The following is a 22,959-nucleotide window of genomic DNA, read 5'->3' on the forward strand; positions in this document are numbered from 1 at the left end:
TTAAAGACTAGGATATATATAATTAACAGTTTTTTCTAGTTGTAAATCCCTGGTTGTTTCTGTATTCTGTTCTGTGATTTTTAACTCCTCTGAATGAGCTATTTTAATTCTTAATAATTTGATTTGGTTTGGTTTATTGTATATATTGAGCCTGTGCCCCACTACAAGAGGAGCCACTGCAGTGAGAAGCCTGCACACCACTAGTTATGGCCCACACTCACCCAAACTAGGGAAAAGCCCACACATGAACCCAACACAGCCAAAAATAAATACAATCATTTTCCTAGAAAATGCATATCGGACAAAGAATTTTTACTCAAATTGTCCAAGAACACTAGAGCAAACAAGCCCACTCATAACTGGTAAAGATTGAAGTAGACACCTGGCCATGGAGGGTATACTGATAGTAAACTCTCCTACAGAAACATACTCAAGATACTGGTGGGATGCATGCACAGCCCCCTTTGGAAGACAGTCTGACAGTTTTTTCAGTAACCACATGGGGCAAGCACTGAATTCTATACGTCACAAGTGGTGGAAGCCAGTTATCTTACCACTGGTGTGGGAAGTTACGGATAAACAAAAGAAAGGTTACAAGATCCATGGAGACAGCATCACAAATTACCTTTAACTGAATATGTTCAAAGGTAAGGTAGAATACATGTATGTATTTCCAAGTATTGTCAGGTGAGCATATTTAGCTCCTACATGTATGTTTTAAATATGATTCTCTAGTGAAAGGGAACGGGAAATGTCCCTGGTGGTCCGGTGGTAAAGGATCTGCCTACCAATGCCGGGAACACGGGTTCAGTCCCTGGTCCTAGAAGATTCTACATGCCCAGGGGCAACAAAGCCCCTATACAACTACTGAAGTACTTGCATGCTACAGAGCCCAAGTTCTGCAACCAGAGGAAGTGCTGCAATGAGAAGCCGGGCTCCTCTGTCCGTGGGAATTTTCCAAGAAAGAGTACTGGGCTGGGTTGCTGTGCCCTCCTCCAGGGGATCTTCCCAACCCAGGGATAGGATTCCTGCATTGGCAGGTAGGTTCTTTACCACTAGCACCACCTGGGGCAAAAGTGCCTAAGTGGAGATCAGGGAAACCCAGTTAGGAGAAGGGACTCAGAGGAAAGGAAGTGAGGGAAGGAGATGGAGACTCTTAGTCACACTCAGATAAGCCTGGCAGGTAGTTCTGTAGGTGGAAGAGGAGGAGGAAGCAGGCTGGAGCTGTGTAGAAGATGAAAGAGGGAACTAAAGCAGGGGCCCCCAACCTCTAGGATCTAATGCCTGATGATCTGAGGTGGAGCTGATGAAACATACTAGAAATAAGTGTTCAGTCACTGAGCCGTGTCCAACCCTTTATAGCCCACCAGGCTGCTCAGTCCATTGAATTCTTCAGGCAAGAATACTGGACTGGGCTGTCATTTCCGTCTCCAGGAAATCTTGCCAACCCAGGGGTTGAACCCGGGTCTCCTGCATTGCAGGCAGACTCTTTACCAACTGAGCCACCAGGGAACAGAAAGAGAAATAGAGTGCACAATAAATGGCCTGCACTTGAAACACCCCAAAACCTACCCCCACCACTGTCTGTCAAAAAATTGTCTTCCAAAAAAACTCCCTAGGTCAAGGAAGGAACTTCAAGTGTACTCAGCTGTCCCAGATTGCTGGTTTAGGGAGATGCTGAAGCAGGGGTGTCCCAAGAGATAGAACCTCCCTTGCGCGGGGTCCTCAAAAGACCTCCTTGGTGATAAGCAGAAAGAATTGTGTCATTTTTAAAAAAAATCCTTGTGGGATAAACTTAAAACTTAGCAATTCTCTTACAGTCTTCCTAATAAAAAGTTTTCTTTCTTCACTGATCTGTGAAGTACCAACTGTGACAATCACTGTTCTAATATACCTCATAGTGTTGCTGACACTACAGATATAATTATGTGTAATTGAACTTATTCACTAAAAATTATGAAGCATCTGCCCTGTGCCCAGCACTTTCCAAGGGTTGGGGAGCACAATGAAAATACTCCGTAAGATGCACAGCTGGTAGGCACCTTCTTTAAAAAAGCCTTTTACACTTCCACCAATAGTTTATTCTCAACGTCAACACTTGCCAGTTAAGGACCAGGCTGGGTAGGAAGCTGATTAAAAACCCAGGAGCCAGGGTTCCTGGAAGGATATCCCATTCTCCCCTGGATAGTCCTCCACCCTCTCTGGCTTTCAGTTTCCTCGTCTGCAAAATCATGGACAACTGACTATAATTCATCCCTGGAACCCAAGCCTATTGAGGGGGAGGGAAATATTACTCCAAGGCCTGGATGATAGACCAGATTGAAAGAAAAATATGTCATTGCTGGTTTTCAGTCAAACAGACAAATACAATGAAGGAAGGAGCCCCTGGCCCTGCGGGATTTGCCTAGGAATATAGTCTGGGAAATTCTTACACATCAGGAGATGGCTCCGAGCTGGATTTCCACAAACAAGAACATCCGTGCAAAGGACAAGCCTGCAGAGCTCTGTGCCCATCATCCACAGGAAGAGACTGCCTCCCGATGGCCAGAAGCATTTACAAGTGACCTCCTAAGGCCTTTGCCAAACTACAGGGGCACCTCTGGGTTTTCTGTTTCCCTCATTTTTCTGCCTCTTAAAAAAAACAAAAAAACAAAAAAACGCATATTTCTTCATAGAATGCCACAGTGGAAGGAAAATAGGCCTTCAAGTATGAGACCTCAATTTGCAAAAGACTTGGAGCTTGTTTTTTGTTGTTGTTGGTTTTTTTTTGTTGTTTTTTTTTTTTTTTTAATTAAATCACCACATAATTAAAAATTTTTACATGTTCTAATTATTCAGTTCCAAAACACCAAACTTATCGCACAGGGTCCCCATGGAAAGGCCCTCTCTCAGCAGTACAGCCACAGATTCTCCCATGAAAGGGCAGCAGTGTGCCCTCCTCTCTTCTTTTCCACCTGGGTGGCTGCCAGGTTTTTTAAATCCATGCACCTTACTAAGTTTCTAGGGTGCAGTTTGCGGACCCGTCCCTTTACCATCCCAGCAGGTGGTCAACAGCCCGCTGGCCTACAAAGTGCTGGAAGCAAGCCTGGGCCAGCTGGCCAGACTAAGGGTTTTGGAGTCCCAGCAGGTGAAATCACCAGGCAGGATAAATCACGTGGACTTCCAGCAGGCACGAGGCTGCTTGGGAAAACCGCCGGGGTCTGAGCTCTATGCGAAGGGGTAAAGCGGTAAAGGCCTTGACTCCAAGGCGAGGCCTTTCTGTGAAGGCCAGATTAGGGGGCTCCAAGACTGTGCCAACAGAGAGGGAGGAATACGAGGTTCCCTGCTCCAACGAGCCCCAGTTCCCTCACCTGTGGTCCCCACCCCTGCGCTCCGCTCACTGACTGCCCATCTATGGGGACCCAGGAGCCCACGAAATGGGCATTCCCAGCTGCAATGGCGAACCCTGAGAGCACAACTGGGACTCCCCCCGCCCAGCCCAGCTCCTGGTGGAGACCTGCCCCCACGCCCACTTCCAGGAGAGGCCCTCGGGGGATACTGCTGCCAGGTGAAACACAGTGAGGAGCAAATCCACCCCACAGAGACAATTCAAGCTTTTTATCAGCTGATCTGTCTATAATTTAGGGATAAAACTATGACTACGGAAAGGAAAGATGACCTGAGAAAATCAGTTACAATGAACCTTTTTTTTTTGTTTTCCCCTTGGAAACCCTAAAGCTGGTTCTTTTGCTTATCCAATTAAAAGCAATTAACGTGTTACAAAGGTCTGCCTAGGGCAAAGCTTGAAGTTAACCCTTTCCATGGCCCTGCAGGACTTCCCTGGTGGCTCAGGTAGTAAAGCGTCTGCTTACAATGTGGGAGACGTAGGTCCGATCCCTGGGTCGGGAAGATCTCCTGGAGAAGGGAATGGCAACTCCCTCCAGTATTCTTGCCCACCCCCCAAGGAAAAAAACGGGCTCAAAGAAATATTTTTTAAATTAATTTCTTTATTTATTTTACTGTACAACATTGTGTTGGTTTTGCCATACATTGACTTGAATCCGCCATGGGTATACATGTGTTCCCCATCCTGAACCCCCCTCCCACCTCCCTCCCCATCCCATCCCCCTGGGTCATCCCAGTGCACCAGCCCTGAGCTTTCTGTATCATGCATTGAGCCTGGACTGGTGATTTGTTTCACATATGATAATTTACATGTTTCAATGCCTTTCTCCCATATCATCCCGCCCTCGCCCTCTCCCAGAGTCCAAAAGACTGTTCAATACATCTGTGTCTCTTTTTTGGGGGAGGGGGGGCTTTTTACTTTTCATTTATTTCTATTAGTTGGAGACTAATTACTTCATAATATTGTAGTGTTTTTTGCCATACATTGATATGAATCCGCCATGGGTGTACATGTGTTCCCCATCCTGAACCCCCCTCCCACCTCCCTCCCCATCCCATCCCTCTGGGTCATCCTAGTGCACCAGCCCTGAGCACTTGTTTCATGCATCAAACCTGGACTGGGGATCTGTTTCAGAATTGGTAATATACTCAAAGAAATATTTTAAATCTCAAGCAGAAAACTAGAAGATCTCTGTCTGTCTGTCTGGATTTATGTATGTCTCAGTGTGAGTCTTCTGTTATTTGATAATATTGCTGAAGTTGTGAGTTCTTATTGAAATGGTCTAAAGAAAAGGAAGCCCTTACAAATCAAGCAGTTGTAAATACAAAAAAAAAAAAAAAAAAAAAATTGACCTAAATGAATTTCAGATTCACGTGAACTGGGAAATAGTCAACATTAAAAATCTAGTACTTTTTTTCCCACTACTCTACTATAGGCATGTCTTAGAGTCATTAACATTAAACACAAAATTTTCATAGTGCCTAGGTTTATTATAAGTTAAAAATTGCTATATTGTTATATCTGTCACAAGCTTGTCAACAAAGACAGTACCTCTAAAAGCAACAAAGAAAACTCCTAAAAATTGTAAATGTGATATGAGCTTTTAGATAAACTATTAACAATAATTATACTCTAAAATATCTGTCTATAATAGTCTCGATTGAAGGCAGAGGAGAAGGGGACGACAGAGGTTAAGATGGCTGGATGGCATCACTGACTCCATGGACATGAGTTTGAGCAAGCCCCTGGAGGTGGTGATGGACAGGGAGGCCACGGAGTCACAAAGAGTCAGACGCAACTGATCAACTGAACTGAACTGACAATAGTTTCTCCAGATTTTGGTTACCTGAGTTTCTATCGTTGTGCTAAACTAAGTGATGACAGTGTATTGAATAGCTAGGTCACTGCCAAATAAAGTAAGGTTCTGAAACATTCACTACTTGACAGGACCTTCCTCTTACACAGAAACTAAAGAGAGTTTTGACTACCCATGAATAGTATCTGGTGCCATCCTGAGATGTTCAGTGTAAGAAAGCATTTTTTTTTTTTTTTTTTTAGATATTATCACTGATACATATGGTCACCAATCTATAGAATGCCAATATAAAAGTCAGTTCTTAAAGAAAAAAAAAAAAAGTCAGTTCTTGGTTGCTTAAGGAAAATGTACGACTTGTTATTAAAGAAGGTACGAGGAATGAAATCGCATTTGGTGAAGGAAAACGAAGTAGTTCTGACTTACAGGTGGCAGTTTCAGGATGGGAGAAGCAAAGGAATGGGTACAGAACGGGATAAGGAGGTTTTATGGAAAGTGGACCCCCAAAAAAGAGTTTTGTGCCTAGTACAAGTTTTCTTGAGATGTTGAACTGCCTTTGCTAATGGATTTTAAATTTCTTTATCTCTTAAGTGATCTTAAGTTCTAGGTTTACCTTTGAAATCTTTTGTTAACTTTGGCTAAGTGGATAAGTATTGTTTCACAGTGACTGATGTGATCCTACCTGACTGTTATAAACCCTTTTGATATTTATGAACACACCTTCCTAAATAATTGACTTCTAGCTAACTTTGGGATGCTTCAGAGGGCCCCTGAGACCCCTCCTCCCCAAAGAGAGATATTAAACAACCTGAGTTCATTTGTCATGTTAAACTACATGGGAAATGCTGTCAGAAGGAGTGATGGATCTTCCCAAGTTATATTATATGGTGGATGTTACTGTAAGGTATATTTAGGGTCGAGGCAGAAGAGAAGGAGAGAGAGATGGCATTTGTAGTTGAGCAGGGGGTGGTAAGTCCCAGATAAATACAACCGGCCTGGAGCCTCAGGGTGGGACCTAAAGTTCGGTTTTGTTTTCTCCGAAGTTAGATGATTCAGCAAGGGCCTTTGAGACTGTTGTTTTCTTTTCTACGCCCAAAGACTCCTTCAGTCACTAATATAGGTATCCTCGAAATTGTGTGACATCCATAAAAATCTGATATGTCCTGGTCAAATGCTGTCAGTTCTAATTCTAGTTATCATATTAAAGTGTTTCAAGTCACAGCAGTGACCAGACTACTTTGTCAATTTCTATCTAATCAGGTTTTAAACATGTCTTCTATGGTTTCACATAGATGCCTTTGCAAAAATGCTGCTAATTCAAATTATATGTGGAAAAGACTTTTCTAAGCTTACCCATAAACAATTTTTTTGTTTGTTTGTTATCTGGTAAGCTGGTACCAGGCTGGAATTTAGTCTCCTCTCTACATTAAGAGAACAAAGTTTTCTTAGAATGCAGCTTTCGATCACAGATGATGAATTTCTTTACCTTTCAGTGATATATATTTGTTTTTATCATCTATTTTTTACTTCGGTAAAGTAAATAAATTTTTTAAAAAAGTAACGTTTTTCCAGAAAAACATCTATTTCTGCTTTATTGACTATGCCGAAGCCTTTGACTGTGTGGCTCACAATAAACTGTGGAAAATTCTGAAAGATATGGGAATACCAGACCACCTGACCCACCTCTTGAGAAACCTATATGCAGATCAGGAAGCAACAGTTAAAACTGGACATGGAACAACAGACTGGTTCAAAATAGGAAAAGGAGTATGTCAAGGCTGTATATTGTCACTCTGCTTATTTAACTTAGGCTCAGAGTACATCATGAGAAACGCTGGGCTGGAAGAAGCACAATCTGGAATCAAGATTGCCGGGATAAATATCAATAACCTCAGATATGCAGACGACACCACCCTTATGGCAGAAAGTGAAGAGGAACTAAAAAGCCTCTTGATGAAAGTGAAAGAGGAGAGTGAAAAAGTTGACTTAAAGCTCAACATTCAGAAAACTAAGATCATGGCATCTAGTTCCATCACCTCATGGGAAATAGATGGGGAGACAGTGGAAGCAGTGTCAGACTTTATTTTTTGGGGCTCCAAAATCACTGCAGATGGTGATTGCAGCCATGAAATTAAAGGATGCTTACTCCTTGGAAGGAAAGTGATGACCAACCTAGACAGCATATTAAAAAGCAGAGACATTACTTTGCCAACAAAGGTCCATCTAGTTAAGGCTATCGTTTTTCCAGTGGTCATGTATGGATGTGAGAGTTGGACTGTGAAGAAAGCTGAGCACCGAAGAATTGATGCTTTTGAACTGTGGTGTTGGAGAAGACTCTTGAGAGTCCCTTGGACTGCAAGGAGATCCAACCAGTCCATCCTAAAGGAGATCAGTCCTGGGTGTTCATTGGAAGGACTGATGCTGAGGCTGAAACTCCAATACTTTGGTCACCTCATGCGAAGAGTTAACTCATTGGAAAAGACCCTGATGCTGGGAGGGATTGGGGGCAGGAGGAGAAGGGAACGATGGAGGATGATACAGCTGGATGGCATCACCGACTTGATGGACATGAGTTTGAGTAAACTCCGGGAGTTGGTGATGGACAGGGAGGCCTGGCGTACTGCGATTCATGGGGATGCAAAGAGTCGGACACTACTGAGTGACTGAATTAAACTGAACTGAAAGTAAATAAGCATTATTTAAGATTATGGTACATGTAGGATGGACTAAGCTTCCCCCACTCTTGCAAATTCCCTTAAGCCCTCAGACTCTTCTCATGGAACCAAAGTTTCACTTCCCTCCAGAGGGACAATCCAAACTTTTTATAAGCTGATCTGCCCCTGATATGAGTCAATTTGAGCACGAGTTGGTCTATAATTTAGGCATGAAACTATGACTACATAAAGGAAAGATGACTTTTTGATACAGGATGGCCATGGTATTCCTTGAACTTCAGAGAAAATTGGTTAAAATGAAACTTTTTTTTTCCCCCCCTTGGAAACTGCAAAGCTGGTTCTTTTAGCATATGCAGTTGAAAACATCTAGATTTGTTAGGTCAGTTTTCATTCCACTCCCAAAGAAAGGCAATGACAAAGAACATTCAAACTGCTGCACAGTTGGACTCATCTCACACGCTAGTAAAGTAATGCTCAAAATTCTCCAAGCCTGGCTTCAGCAATGCATGAACCGTGAACTTCCAGACGTTCAAGCTGGATTTAGAAAAGGCAGAGGAACCAGAGATCAAATTGCCAACATCTGCTGGATCATCGAAAAAGCAAGAGAGTTCCAGAAAAACATGTATTTCTGATTTATTGACTATGCCAAAGCCTTCGACTGTGTGGATCACAATAAACTGTGGAAAATTCTGAAAGAGATGGGAATACCAGACCACCTGACCTGCCTCTTAAGAAATCTGTATGCAGGTCAGGAAGAAACAGAACTGGACATAGAACAACAGACTGGTTCCAAATAGGAAAAGGAATATGTCAAGGCTGTATATTGTCACCCTGCTTATTTAACTTATATGCAGAGTACATCGTGAGAAATGCTGGGCTGGATGAAGCACGAGCTGAAATCAAGATTGCCAGGAGAAATATCAATAACCTCAGATATGCAGATGACACCACCCTTATGGTAGCAAGTGAAGAAGAGCTAAAGAGCCTGTTGATGAAAGTGAAAGAGGAGAGTATAAAAGGTGGCTTAAAGCTCAGCCTTCAGAAAACTAAGATCATGGCATCCGGTCTCATCACTTTATGAAAAATAGATGGGAAAACAGTGGAAACAGTGGCAGACTTTATTTGGGGGGGGGGGGGGCTCAGAAATCACTGCAGATGGCGACTGCAGCCATGAAACTAAAAGATGCTTACTCTTTGGAAGGAAAGTTATGACCAAACTAGACAGCATATTAAAAAGCTGAGTCGTTGCTTTTCCAACAAAGGTCCGTCTAGTCAAGGCTATGGTTTTTCCATATGTCATGTATGGATGTGAAAGATGGACTATAAAGAAAGTTGACAGCCAAAGATTTGATGCTTTGAACTGTGATATTGGAGAAGGTGCTCGAAGGTCACTTAGACTACAAGGAGACCCAACCACTCCATCCTAAAGGAAATCAGGTCTGAATATACATTGGAAAGACTAATATTGAACCTGAAACTCCAATGCTTGGCCACTTGATGCGAAGAGCTGACTCATTTGGAAGTTGCTTTGATTTGCCTGTGAGTGTGGGAGCCCTAGCTGGGCACAGGGCCTCAGGGGCCATTGCCACTGAATCATGACCTTCAAGCAAACGCATTCCAGTTGTGTGGCAGCACATAGGAGACTGGGAAAGCTATCTTCCTTGGAGGAAGGAAAGGCATCCATAGAGAGTGTGTTGTCAGGCCTCTATCTTGCAGCAAGTGTTTTGCTTCTCAGACGTCAGACCTGCAGGCCTGCTCTGAGGGCCTCAATTCCTGAGTCAGGGCCTTGTGTCTGCCTGCACTCTGCGAGCCTTGCAAACACATTCTTTGGTCAGCGCAGCCCTGCCCACGGGGAAGGAGACTGCAGGGATGCATCTGAGGGGGCCGGGTGCCATGCTGGGTTCACCTGGCCTAAGGCACCTGTTACCTCCCATGGGCCCCTGGCAAGGAGTGGCGGGCTGGCTTGCCAAATGCCAAAGTGGGGAGCAAAGCTAGCTCTGGAAGAAGGAAGCAAACAGGAATGGGAGGCCTTTGCAAGCAGTTGCTGGCCTGCCCCATGAGAAAAATGCCAGTTCAGGGCCCCAGGCCCGGGATCCAGGTGGGCACCCAGCGTGTTCTCCCCACGGGATCCGAGCACGGTGCAGACAGGCCTAGGCTTGTGAGCTTTCTCCTGAAGAGCAAACGTGATGGAACAGCCATGTGGAGGTTGCCTTGACATTCCCTGGGAGTATTTGAGCCCTCCCTGGGCGCGGGGCCCCAGAGGCCATTGCCACTGCAAAATAACCTCCCAGCCAACGCTTCCCAGCCAGGGGTGACTCTTAGCCTGCAGGCGGCTAGGGGATGATATCATCCTTGGAGGCAGGAAAGGCAGCCCCAGAGAGTGTGTTTTCAGGCCTCTATCACGCAGCAAGTGTGTGGCTCCTCAGGCGCCAGAACTCCAGGCCTGCTCCCAGACTTCAATTCCCGAGTCAGGGCCTTGTGTCTGCCTGCACTCTGCGAGCCTTGCAAACATATTCCTAGGTCAGCGCAGTCCTACCCATGGGGAAGGAGGCTGCAGGAGTGCTTCTGAGGGGGCCGGGTGCCATGCTGGGGTCACCTGGCCGAGGGCACCTGGCACCGCCCAAGGGCCTCTGGCGAGGGGTGGCGGGCCGGTCCCTGACTTGCCAAAGGCCCGAGAGGGGAGCAAAGCTAGCTTTGGCAGAAGGAAGCAAACAACAATGGGAGGCCCTTGCATGCATTGGTGGGCCGCCCCGAGGGGTATCACAGTAGACACTGTGGAAATGTGACCCTAGGTCCAGGGTCTAGAGGGTGTCACACTGAATACTGTAGACATGTGACTCCAGGTGCAGGGTCTGGGAGGTGGGGTCACCCTAGAGACGGTGGACGTGTGACTAAAAGTGAAGGATTAGGTGAGGCAGCTCTCCCTGGAGACTCTGACGTGTGATCCAAGGTGAATGGTCTGGGAGGGGGTCACCATGGAGACTGTGGACCTGTGGCTCCAGGTATAGGGTCTAGGAGTTGGAGTTACGCTAAGACTGTGAACATGTGACCCTGGTACAGGGTCTGAAGGTGGGCTTGTAAGGCATAGTTCCAGCGAGGCAGAAAAGGAAAGACGACCTCAACAGAAGTAGGTTACCTTTATTCAGGCAAGGAGGGGTGGCAATCAGCCTAATGACCAGGCTGAGCGCCAAGAGGGATCAGGGAGGCTTCATATTTATAGGGAGGTTTGTGGAAGCGATAAGGGAAACATTAATCAGGCGGGATATTTTGAGTATTCTTTTGTTGAGATGACATTTGTAGTTGGGCAGGGGGTGATAAGTCTTCTGGGCAGGTGTAGGGGGTAGAAGGTTTCTGGACAGGGGGTGATAAGTCCCAGATAGATGCAACCAGCCTGGAGCATCAGGGTGGAGCTAAAGTTCTGTTTTGTTTTCTCTGAAGTTAGATGATTCAGCAAGGGGCCTTTGAGACTGTTGTTTTCTTTTCTAGACCCCAAAAGACTCCTTCAGGGCTCATACAGGAAACTGGAGGTGTCACCCCATGTTTATGGTCTTGGGGGGTTACCCTGGATACTGCAGATATTTGACACCAGGCACAGGATCTGCAAGGGGGGTCACTATGGAGACTATGCACATGTGACCCCAGGTACAAGACCTGGGAGAGGAATCACCCAGGAGACTGTAGAAATGTGACCCCAAGTGCAGGATCAGGAGCAGTCACCCTAGAGACTGTTTAAGTGTGACTGCGGGTACAGGGTTGGGAGGTGGGATCACCCTTCAGACTGTAGACATATGACCCTGGTCCGGAGTCTGGGAGGGTGTCACCCTGGAGCTTGTGGACATGCGACCCAGGTGCAGGGTCAGGAGGGTTTCACCGTGGAGACTGTGGACATGTGACTGTAGGTGCAGGATCTAGGAGGTGGGTCACCCTGGAGGTTTTGGATGTGTGATCCCAGGTGCAGGGTGTGTGGAGGGGGGTGACCTTGGAGACTGGAAGTTTTATCCCAGGTACAGAGTCTGGGGAGACTGTGGATGTACCCCAGGGTAGGTTCACCATGAAAACTATGGACAGGTGACCCCAGGTGTAGGGTCTGGGAGGCGGGTTTACTCTGGAAACTGGAAATGTAATGCCAGGTACATGGTCTGGGAGGTGGGTTCACCGTGGAGACTGTGGACCTTTGACCCCAGATGTGGGTTCTGGGAGATGGACTCACTCTGTGGAGTGTGGACATGTGCAGGGACTTAAGAGTAGATGTGTCACCCCCAGTATTGGGTATTGGAGGTGGGGTCACACAGTAGTACCTGGGGACATGTGACCCCAGGAACAGTCTGTGAGGTGGAGTCACTGTGGACATGTGACTAAAAGTGCCAAATTTGGTGAGGGGGCTCTCCTTGGAGACTCTGATGTGTGATCCAAGATGCATGGTCTGAAAGGGGGCCACCATGGAGACTGTGGACTTGTGACTTCAGATATAGGGCCTAGAAGTTGGGGTTACCCTGCAGACTGTGGACATGTGACCCCTGGTAGAGGGTCTGGAGGTGGGCTCATCCTGGAAACTGTGGAGGTGTGACCCCACGTTTATGGTCTTGGGGGAGTATCTACTGGAACTGCAGATATTTGACCCCAGGGGCAGGGTCTGGGGGGTCACCATGGAGACTATGCACAAGTGACCCCAGGTACAGGACCTGAGAGAGGTGTCATCCAGGGGACTGTACAAATGTGACCTCAGGTGCAGGATCAGGAGCAGTCACGCTGGAGACTGTTTAAGTGTGAGATGGTGCAGGGTCTGGAAGGTGGGGTCACCCTTCAGACTGTAGACATGTGACCCCAGTCCAGGGTCTGGGAGGATGTCACCCTGAAGTTTGTGGACATGCGACCCAGGTGCAGGGTTGGGAGGGTTTCATCGTGGAGACTGTGGATATGTGACCCCAAGTATATGATCTGGGAGGTGGGTTCACCCTGGAGACTGTGGGTGAGTGACACCAGGGTCAGGGTCTTGGAGGTGGGGTCACCCTGGAGACTGTGGGTATTTGAACCCAGGTGTAGGGTCTGGGAGGTGGGGTCACTCTGAGGAGTGTGGAAGTGTAACCCCAGGTGCAGGGACTTGAGAAGTTACTCACCCTGGAGTCAGTGACATCTGACGCCAGGTACATCATCTGGAAAGTGAGGTCCCTGGAGATGGTGTACACGTTACACTAGGTGCAGGGTCTGTGAGGTGGGTCACGCTGGAGACTGTGGACCTGTGACATCAGGTGAAGTATCTGGATAGGAAACCACCCTGGATATTGCGGAAGTATGACAACAGGTCTGGGAGTGTTGTCACCCTGGATACTGTGGACGTGTGACCCATGTACAGTGTCTGGGAAAGGGTATCACCCTAGAGACTGTGGACATGTGACCCCAGGTACAGCATATGAGAGGAAGGTCACAGAAGAGACTGTGGACCTGTGAACCCAAAGACAGTGCTTGGGAGGGGTCACCTTGGGGACTGAAGACATGTGATCTCAGGTACAAGGTCTGAGAAGTTGTCACCCTGAAAAACTGTGGGCATGTGACATCAGGTGTAGGGTTTGTGAGGGGAGGTTACCCTGAAGACTGTGGACAGGTGACCCCAGGTGCTCAAACAGGTGTGGTGAGTCACCCTAAAGACTGTGGATGTGTGGCCACAGGTACAGGGTCTGGGGAGGTGTCACCCTGGAGACTGTGGACATGTGACCAGAACTAAAAGTTCTGATGAGGTGGGGTCACTCTATAGACTGTGATTATGTGATCCAAAGTAAAAATTCTGGTGAGGTGGGGTCACCCTGCAGACTGTGTACATGTGACTCCACATGTAGGTTCTGGGAGGGGAGGTTACCCTGGAAACTGGAAATGTGACCCCAGGTACAGGGTCTGGGAGGGGTGTCATCAAGGAGACTGTGGACATGTGACCCAGGTGCAGGTACTTCTAAAGGTTCAACCTGGAGCCCGTGAATGTGTGACCACAGGTGAAGGGTCTGGGAAGGGTTTACCCTGGAGACCGTGGACATGAGAAGCCAGGTGCAGGGTCTGGGAGGATGGTCACCCTGAAGACTGTGGTTGTGATACCCTGTACAGAGTCAGAGAGGTTGGGTCACCCTAGAGAATGTGGATGTGTGGCCCCATGTACACAGTCTGGGGGGTATTGTCACCCTGGAGACTGTGGTTAGGTGACCACAGGTGCAGAGTCTGGTAAGTAAGTGGGTGTCACAATGGAGACTGTGGACGTATAGCCCCAGGAGCAAGGTCTGGAGGGGTTGTCACCCTGGAGAGTGTGCAGGCTTGACCCCAGGTGCTGGGTATATGGAGACGGGTCACCTTGGAGACTGTCGGCATGTGACCCTGGGTGCAGGTTCTGGGGAGGGAGCTCACCTGGGAGACTATTAGACATATGGCCCCAGGTACATGGTCTGGGATGTGGCGTCATCCTGGAGATAATGGACATGTGACCCCAGGTATATGGTGTGGGAAGGGAGGTTCCCTGTAGACTGTGGTTGTAAGACCCCAGTACAGGGACAGGGAGGTTGGGTCACCCTGGAGAATGTGGATGTGACACCATGCACAAAATATGGGGAGTATTGTCACCCTGCAGACCGTGGACATGTGACCCCAGGTACAGGGTCTGGGATGGAAGTCATGCTGGAGACTCTGGACATGTGAAGCCAGGTTCAGGATCTGGGCAGGGCTGTCACGTAGGACATTGTGGAGGTGTGACCCCAGGTACAGGGTCTGGGAGGGTGTCACTTGGGAGACGGAAGATATTTCTTCCCAGGTACAGGGTCTGGGAGGAGGGTCACCCTGAAGACTGTGGGCATGTGACCCAGGTACAGGGTCTGGGAGGTGGGTTCACACTGGACACTGTGGACATGTGACCTGGGTACAGGGTCTGGGAGGGGGAGTTCACCCTAGAGGCTGTGGATATGTGACCCCTGGTGCAGGGTCTGGGAGGTGGGTTCACACTGGACACTGTGGACATGTGACCCCAGGTGCAGGGTCTGGGAGGGGGGGGTCACCCTAGAGACTGTGGACATGTGTCACAGGAACAGGGCCTGGTAGGCGGGTTCACACTGGACACTATGGACATGTGACCCCAAGTGTAGGTTCTGTGAGGTGGTGTCCCCCTGGAGACTGTACATGTGACCTTAGGTACAGGGTCTGGGAGGTGTGGTCCCCCTGAGGACTGTGGATGTGTGATTCAAAGTGTACGGTTTGGGGAGGGGGTTCTCCCTGCAGACTGTGGACGTGTGATCCAAGGTGCATGGTATGGGACGGGGTCACCATAGAGACTGTGGACCTGCGAATCCAAATATAGTGTGTAGGACTTGGGGTTACACTGCTGATTGTGGACTTGTGACCCCAGGTGCAGGGTCTGGGGTGTTGGGTCACTCTGGAGATTGTGCAGGGGTGAGCCTAGGTATAGGATCTGGGAAGAAGTGTCACCCTACAGCTTTTGGAAATGTGACCCCAGGTGCAGGGTTGGGTGGGAGTCACCCTGGAGACAGTGGTCGTATGATCCCGGGTGCATGGTCTCTGAGGGAGTCACCATGGAGACTGTGGACATGCGACTCCAGGTTTAGGCTCTGGGAGGTGGGGTAACCCTGTAATGTGGATATATGATCCTCGTTGCTCTGTCTAGCGGGTGGGATCACCCTGGAGACTGTGGATGTGTGACCCCATGTACAGTGTCTGCAGAGGGGTGTCACCTAGGCACTATGGAAATGTGACCCCAGGTCCAGGGTCGAAAGGAGGTCACCCTGGATACTGTGGACATGTGACCCCAGGTGCAGGGTATAGGAGGTGCCATCACCCTGGAGACTTTGGGTGTGGGACCCCAGATGCTGGGTCTGTGAGGTGGGGTCACCCTAGAGACTGAGTACACATGTCCCCCATTATAGGTTCTGGGAGGTGGGTTCATTTTGGGGACTATGGACATGTGACCCAAAGTGCAGTGTCTGAGGAAGAGGCTGACCCAGGAGACTGTGGACTTGTGACAACATGTATATGGTCTGGGAGGGGGTAACCCAGGAGACTATACATGTGACTCCAGGTGCAGGGTCTGGGAGGTGGGGTCACCCTGGTGACTGTGGACATGCGACCCCAATTACTAGATCTTAGAGGTGAGGTCACCCTGGGGACTGTGGACATGTGACTAAAAGTGCAGGGTTTGGGAACAGGGCTCTCCCTGGATAAGGTGATTGTATAATCCCAGGTGAATGGTCTGGGAAGGGGTCACCATGGAGACTGCAGACGTGTGACGCCAGGTATACAGTCTGGGAGATAGTTACCCTAAACTGTGGGACATGTGATCCTAGTTGCTTGGTCTGGGGGTCGGGATCACCTTAGAGACTGTGGACGTGTGACCCCATGTACAATGTCTGTGGAGGGGTGTCACCCAGGACACTGTGGAAATGTGTCCCCAGGTCCAGGGTCAAGAGAAAGTCACCCTGGATACTGTGGACATAAGACCCCAGGTGCAGGGTCTAGAAGGTGAGGTCACCCTGGTGTCTCTGGATGTGCAACCCCAGATGCAGGGTCCGTGAGGTGGGATGTCCCTGGAGACTGCGCATGCTTGTCCCCCAGTACAGGTTCTGGGATGTGGGGTCATCCTGGGGACTGTGCATGTGAGACACAAAGTGCAGTGTCTGGGGAAGAGGCTGACCCTGGAAATGTGGACATGTGTCCCAGTGCATATGGTCTGGGAGGGGGTCACCATGGAGACTGTGGACTTGTGACCTCAGGTGCAGGGTTTGAAAAGTGGGGTCACTCTTGGGATTGTTGACAGGTTACCCTGGGTGCATGGTCTGGGATAGAGTCACCGTGGAGACTGTGGACATGTGACCCTGGTGCAAGGTGTGGGAGGCGTTGTCATCTCACACACTGTGGTCATGTGACCCAAGGTACAGTGCCTAGAGGTGGGCTCATCCAGGAGATTGGGACCTGTGACCCCAGGTAAAGTGTCTGAGGTGGTTTGTACCCCTGTAGACTCTGGACATGTAATCAATGTGCAGGATATGGGAGGGGATCACCTGTAGGAGACAGGACTACTTAAAGGCCTGGCAAAAGAGTTAAGCAATCTTGCTGAGAGGACATGACTCAGCATGTCACTCCTGAAGGAATCCAAGAAGGAACAAAAAAACATCTTGGAAAGCAGGATGTATGCCTGGGAGTGGAAAGCCATCAACAGACTGTTACTATCTTTGTCACCTGGGAGGAACATAAAGATTAACTAGGTCTTTGTCCTTGAAGCAGAAAAACAGGGATACAAAAATGCTAAATATTAATTGCACAGGATTATCATTGAAGGCCATCCGGCCTGCCATGCTCCTGTAAGCACGTACAAGCTAGTCTCAAAGAGTATAATAAAGCAGACATGAGATCAGTTTGGGCACCTTCACCTCATGGCGGTGTTGGTCCCCTGATCCCCTCTGTAACTTTCTTGAATGTTTCTCATTCTTTTCCCATGCTGTGCTTTCAGGAACCTGTGCTGTTGAGCTGGACTCGACAGTCACCATGGAGACTATGGACATGTAAGCCCAAGTACAGGCACTGGGAGGGGTAAACCTGGGGACTGTGGACCCCAGGTGTAGGGTGTCAGAGGTGGGGTCACCCTGAGACTGTGGACATGTGATCCCAGGTACAGGGTCTGGGAGTTGGGGTCACTCGGGGACTGTGGACGTGTGACCCCATGTGCAGATTCTGGGGAGGGTTCTCACCCTGGAGACTGTGGACAAATGACCCCAGGTACATGACTGGGAGGTAGGGTCACCCTGGAGATTGTGGACATGTTCCCTCAGGTGCAAGTCATGGGAGGGTTTCACCCTGGAGACCATGGATCTGAGAACCCAGGTGCAGGGTTGGGAAGTTTGGTGACCCTGGAGACTGTGGTTGTGATACCCCAGTACTTGGTCAGGGAAGCTGGCTCACAGTGGAGAATGTGGACTCCAAGTACAGGATCTGGAGATAATTGTCATCCTGGAGACTGTGGACATGTGACACCAGGTGTAGGATCTTGGAGGGGTTAACAGGAGACTGGACATGTGACCCTAGGTGAAGAGTCTGTGGGGAGTCACCATGGAAACTGTGGACGTGTGACCCCAAATACCGGGTCTTGGAGGCAGAATCACCCTAGAGCCTCTGGACATGTGACACCAGGTACAGGGTCTGGGAGATGGGGTCACCCTGAGGACTGTGGATGAGTGATTCAAAGTACAGGGTTTGGGGAGGGGGCTCTCTCTGCAGACTGTGGACGTGTGATCCAAGGTGCATGGTATGGGAGGGGGTCACCATAGAGACTGTGGACCTGTGAATGCAGATATAGTGCATTGGGGACTTGGGGTTACCCTGCTAATTGTGGACATGTGACCCCAGGTGCAGGGTCTGGGGTGTGGGGTTACCCCACAGACTGTGAAGATGTGACCCCAGGTGAACAGTCAGGAGGGGGAACCCTGGGGAGAGTGGTCAGTGATCCCAGATGCATGGTCTGGGAGGGGTTCACCATGGAGACTATGGGTGTGCAACTCCAGTTATAGGGTCTGGGAGGTGGAGTTACCCTGGAGACTGTGGACACGTGACCCTAGTTGTTCGGTCTGGTGGATGAAAGACTGTGGACACGTGACCCCAGGTACAGAGTCTGCGAGGTGGGGTCACTCTGGGACTGTGGGTGTTTAATAAAAGTGCAGGGTTTGGGGAGGGGGCTCTTCTTGGAGACAGTGGTGGCGTGATCCCAGGTGACTGGTCAGGGAAGGGATCACCAAGGAGACTGTGGACATGCGACTCCAGGTATAGGGTCTGGGAGGTGGAGTTACCCTAGATTGTGGACATGTGATCCCAGTTGCTCAGTCTGGGGGGGTCAAATCACCCTGGAGACTGTGGATGTGTGACGCCATGTATAGTGTCTGCAGAGGGGTGTCACCCAGGACACTGTGGAAATGTGACCCCAGGTCCAGGGTCGAGAGGGGTTTGCTCTGGATACTGTGACCCAGGTGCAGGGTCCACAAGGTGGGTTCACCCTGGAGACTTTGGCTGTGAAACCCCAGATGCAGGGTCTGTGAGGTGGGGTCTCCCTGGAGACTGTAAACACAGGGCCTACAGTACAGGTACAGTTTCTGGAATGTGGGTCACCCTGGGGACTGTGGGCGTGAGGTACAAAATGCAGAGTCTGGAGAAGAGGCTGACCCTGCAAAGTGTGAACGTGTGTCCCAATGTATATGGTCTGGGAGGGGGTCACCATGGAGACTGTGGACATGTGACTGCTGGTGCAGGGTATTGGAAGTGGGGTCACTCTTGGGATTGTTGACAGGTTACCACAGGTGCGTGGTCTGGCAAAGAGACACCTTGGAGTGTGTGGACGTGCGACCCTAGATGCAGGGTCTGGGAGGTGGTGTCAGCCTGTACACTGTGGTCATGTGACCCCAGTTACATTGTCTGGAGGTGGGCTCATCCAGGAGACTATGGACATGTGACCCCAAGTAAAGTGCCTGGGAAGGTTTGTCACCCTGTAGACACTGAACATGATACCAAGGTGCAGGGTCTGGGAGGGGGTCAACCTGCAGAGAGTGCTCATGTAACCCTAGGTACAGGATCTGGGAGGGGGATCACCATGAGGACTATGCACATAAGTCCCCAGGTACAGAACGATGAAGAGGTGTCACCCAGAGGACAGTAGAAATGTGACACCAAGTGCAGGGTCAGGAGGGGGTCACCCTGAAAACTGCTTGAGTGTGACCCCAGGTGCAGGGAGATGGAGTCGCCCTTCAGCCTGTAGACATGTGGCCTCCGTCCAGGGTCTGGGATGCTGTCACCCTGGAGCTAGTGGACATCCAACCCCAAGTACAGAGTTGGGAGAGGCTCACCGTGGAGACTATGGACCCATGACCCCACATGCAGGGTCTGGGAGGTGGGTCACCCTGGAGATTTTGGACGTGTGTCCCCAGGTGTGGGTTCTGGGAGGGGTTCACCATGGATACTGGACATGTGACCCCAGGTGTAGGATCTGGGAGGGGGGTTACTCTGGAAACTGGAAATGTGACCCCAGATACATGGTCTGGGAGGTGAGGTCATCCTGGAGACTGTGACATCTGACCCCAGGTAAATCATCTGGGAGGTAGGGTCACTTGGAGAATGGATATGTTACCCCACATTCAGGGTCTGTGAAGGTTACACTGAAGACTGTGGACATGTGACACCAGGGCGTCACCTTGGAGATTCTGTACCTGTGGTTCCAGGTACACAGTCAAGGGGGACTGAACCACTCTATACACTGTGGAAATGTGACCGCAGGTGCAGGTTCGGGGGGCATGTCCCTCGAGAAAGTGGACAGGTGACCCAAAGTGCAGTGCCTGGGGTAGAGGCTGACTGACCCTGGAGCCTCTGGACATGTGACCCCATGTATATGGTCTGGGAGGGGGTAACCATGGATACTGCAGACCTTTAACCCCAGGTACAGGGTTTGTGGGTGGTCACTGTGAAGACTGTGCATGTGTGACCCCAGGTAAAGGGTCTGGGGAGAGGTGTCACCCAGGGTACTGTGGAAATGTGACCCCAAGTGCAGGGTCTGGTAGGGGTCACCCTGCATATTGTGGTACTGTGACCCCAGATGCAGTGCCTGGGAGAGGTCACCCTGGGGACTCTAGACATGTGACTGTAGGTACAGGGTCTGGGAGGGTGTCAACATGGACATTGTGGACTTGTGACTCCAGTTGCAGGGTCTGGTTTGGTGGGGTCACCGTGAAGACTGTAGATGTGTGACCCCATTTACAGGGTCTGGGGGTGTCACCATGGAAACTGTGGACCTGTGACTCCAGATTCAGGGCCTGGGAGTAGTGGGCACCCTGGAGACTATGGACGTGTGACCACATTTAAAAGGTCTAATGAGATGTGGTAACCTAGACGTTGTGGACCAGTGACACCAGGTACAAGCTCTTGTGTGGTGGGCACTGGACACTGCGGACATGTGAGACCAGGTGCAGTGTCTGGGACGTTTGTTACCCTGGAGACTTTGAAGATGAAACCCCAGGTGAAGGGTCTGTGAGGGGGTGGTCACCTGAGGACAGAGGATGCGTGACACCAGGTACAGTGCCTGGGAGAGGTCACACTGGGGACTGTAAACATGTGACCTCAGAACATGGTCTGGGAAGATGTCACCCTGGAGACAGTGGATATGTGACCCCAGATACAGGATCTTGGGGGGTGTCACACTTGAGATTCTGGACAGGACCCCAGGTTCAGGGTCTGGGAGGGGTGGTCACCCTGGAAATGTACATGTGTAACCAGAGTTAAAAGGTCTGGTGAGGTGGACTCAACCTAGAGCCTGTGGACATGTGACCCCAGGTCTAGGGTGGGAGAGGGGGGTTACCCTGGAAACTGTGGACATGTGACCCCAGAAACATTTTCTGTGAGGGGTGCCACCTAGGATACTGTGGACATGTGACCTCGGGGAAAGTCTGGGAGGAGTTCATCCTGGAGCCTGTGGAAATGTGATCCCAGGTGTAAGGCCTGGGAGGGGTGTCACCTTGGACACTGTGGACAGGGTCTGGGGAGAGGGCTCTCCCCAGAGACTGTGGATGTGTGACACCAGGTTCAGGGTCTAGGGAGAGGGTTCACCCTGGAGGCTATTGACATGTGACTCCAGGTGCACGGTTTGGTGATATGGGGCACCCTGCCAACTGTGGACACGTGAGCCCAGGTGCAGGGACAGAAAAGGGGCATCACCCTGGAGACTGTGAATGTGTGACCCTATGTATGGGACTGGATGTGGGTCACATAGGAAACGTTGGATTTGTAAACCCAGGTCCTCACCCTGAAACGTGAATGTGTGACACCATGTAGTGTTTGGGATGGGGTCACCATGGAGACTGTGGACTTGTAACCACAGGTACAGCGTCTGGGAGAGCTTCAGCCTGGGGCCTGTGGACCTGTGTCCCCAGGTGTAGGGTTTGGGAAGATAAGTCACCTTGCAGACTGGATGTGAGAACCCAGGTGCAGTGTCCGAGAGCTGGGGTCACCTTAGGGAGTGTGGATGTTTGACCACAAGTACAGGGTTGGGAGATGGGTTCATCTTGGAAGCTGGACAAATGACCCCAAGGCCATGGTCTGGAATGTGGGACATCCTGGGGATTTTGGACGTGTGACCCCAGGTGCAGTGTCTGGGAGGTGTGGTCTCCCTGGAGAGTGTACTCATATCCCCAGGTACAGGTTCTGGGAGGGGGCAGTCACCCTGGGGACTATGGACTTGTGACCCAAAGTGCAGTGTCTTAGAAGAGGCTGGCCCTGGAGACTGTGGACATGTGATCCCAAGTATATGGTCTTGGGGGTCACCCTGGATATTGCAGACATTAGAATCCAGTACAGTGTCTGGGTGGGGTGTCACCATGGAGAATGTGGCCATGTGACCAATATACAGGGTCTGGGGTGGAGTGACACCCTGGAGACTGTGGACATGTGACCCTAGGTGCAAGGTCTGGGAGGGGATAACCCTGGAGACTTGAAGTGTGAGCCCAGGTACTGGGTCTCGGAGGTGGCGTCACCCTGGACACTGTGGACATATGACATGTGATCACTGGCTCTGTGAAGGACAATGAAAATGATGAAGGGACCAAAACCTTCACTGATTTCACAGAGTTTAGAGAGGACTGAACCAAGAAAGAATAGATTAACATTTACAACTCTTCTTTCATATAGTACTCTCTATCTGCTCCACTTCACTGACTCACCCATGACCCTAAATTGAGGTGGCACAGTTACTTCTGATCTCTTTAGCCATCTTAATTAAATTGTATAAATTTTCTTTTTGTCTTCTGAAAATGTTAGAAATTGCAAAGAACTTTTAAGAGAAAAATAAAACAAACACCAAATCACAGGGAAGGTAGAATTTAAAGTACATGTATTTGACACTCCTATGGTTCCCCCTTCATCTTGCCAGTAAAGAATAAAATATATGGCTCTATTGCCACGGACTTGTTCTAGTATGCCACCTTCAACATAAATACCACTAGTTGAGATTTTTATAAATTTTGAGAGGAACTTTGTCTTTCCTCTGATAATCTTGAATTAAGTAAAAGATCTCCATTGGC

This window comes from Cervus elaphus, chromosome 17, assembly GCF_910594005.1.
Source record: "Cervus elaphus chromosome 17, mCerEla1.1, whole genome shotgun sequence".
Taxonomy (NCBI): domain Eukaryota; kingdom Metazoa; phylum Chordata; class Mammalia; order Artiodactyla; family Cervidae; genus Cervus; species Cervus elaphus.